Genomic DNA, 1813 nt, shown 5'->3' on the forward strand with positions numbered 1-1813 from the left:
CTGTTCATGGGGTTCTCAAGGCAAGAATACTGAAGTGGCAGGCCATTCCCTTCTCCAGTGGACCACATTCTGTCAGATCTCTCCACCATGACCCGCCCATCTTGGGTTGCCCCATGGGCATGGCTTAATTTCATTGAGTTAGACAAGGCTGTGGTCCTAGTGTGAATAGATTGACTAGTTTTCTGTGAGTATGGTTTCAGTGTGTCTGCCCTCTGATGCCCTCTTGCAACACCTACCATCTTACTTGGGTTTCTTTTACCTTGGGTGTGGGGTTTCTCTTCACGGCTGCTCCAGCAAAGCACAGCCGCTGCTCCTTGCCTTGGACGAGGGGTATCTCCTCACCACCGCCCTTCCTGACCTTCAACTGGGATAGCTCCTCTAGGCCCTCCTGTGCCCGTGCAGCCACGGCTCCTTGGACTTGGGGTTGGTCCTCCCAGCCGCCGCCCCTGGCCTCAGGCGTTGGGGTGTGGGGGCGTGGGGTAGGTCCTCCCGCCCACTGCCCCTGACCTCGGACGCGGGGTAGCTCCTCTCAGCCGTTCCTGTGCTGTCACAGTCTGGCACTCTCTACCACTGCCCCTGACCTCGGACATGGGGCAACTCCTCTTGGCCACCGCCCTTTGGGCATGGGGTCCTCCCAGTTTCTGCCCCTGACCTCGGATGTACACAATTACAAGCACTGAAATTGAAGCTGTGATTAAAAATCTCCCAAAAAACAGAAGTCCAGGACCACATGGCTTCACAGGAGAATTCTACCAAACATTTAGAGAAAAACTAATGCCTATCCTTCAATCGCAGAGGAAGGAACACTTCCAAACTCATTCTATGAGGCCACCATCACCGTGATACCAAAACCAGACAAAGACAACACACAAAAAGAAAACTGCATGGCAATATCACTGATGAACATAGATGCAAAAATCCTCAACAAAATTTTAGCTAACAGAATTCAGCAACACATCAAAAAGCTCATACACCATGATCAAGTTGGGTTTATTCCAGGGATGCAAGGATTCTTCAATATATGCAAATCAATCAATGTGGCACACCATATTAATAAATTGAAAGATAAAAACCATATTATCATCTCAATAGATGAAGAAAAAGCCTTTGACAAAATTCAGCACTCATTTATGATTAAAAATCTTCAAAAAATGGGCATAGAAGAACCTACCTCAACATGCTAAAGGCCATATATGATAAGGCTACAGCAAATATTATTGTCAATGGTGAAAGACTGAAAGTGTTCCCCCTAAGATTAGGAGCAAGACAAGGGTGTCCACTTTTGCCACTATTATTCAACACAGTTTTGGAAGTCCTAGCAACAGCAATCAGAGAAGAAAATGAAATAAAAGGAATCCAGATGGGAAAAGAAGAAGTAAAGCTCTCACTGTTTGCAGGTGACATGATACTGTACATAGAAAATCCTAAAGGTAGTATCAGGAAATTACTAGAGCTAATCAGTGAATTTAGCAAAGTTGCAAGATACAAAATCAATACACAGAAATCACTTGCATTTCTATACACTAACAATGAAAATCAGAAAGAGAAATTGAGGAATCAATCCCATTCACCATTGCAACAAAAAGAATTAAATATCTAGGAATAAACTTACCGAAGGACAAGAGAACTGTATACAGAAAATTATAAGACACTAATGAAAGAAATCAAAGATGGCATAAGCAGATGGAGAGATATTCCATGTTCCTGGGTAGGAAGAATCAATATTTTGAAAATGACTATACTACCAAATGCAGTCTACAGATTCAATGTGATCCCTATCAAATTACCAATGGCATTTTTCACAGAACTAGAA

This window comes from Bison bison, unplaced genomic scaffold, assembly GCF_000754665.1.
Source record: "Bison bison bison isolate TAMUID 2011002044 unplaced genomic scaffold, Bison_UMD1.0 scf7180017474357, whole genome shotgun sequence".
NCBI lineage: Eukaryota > Metazoa > Chordata > Mammalia > Artiodactyla > Bovidae > Bison > Bison bison.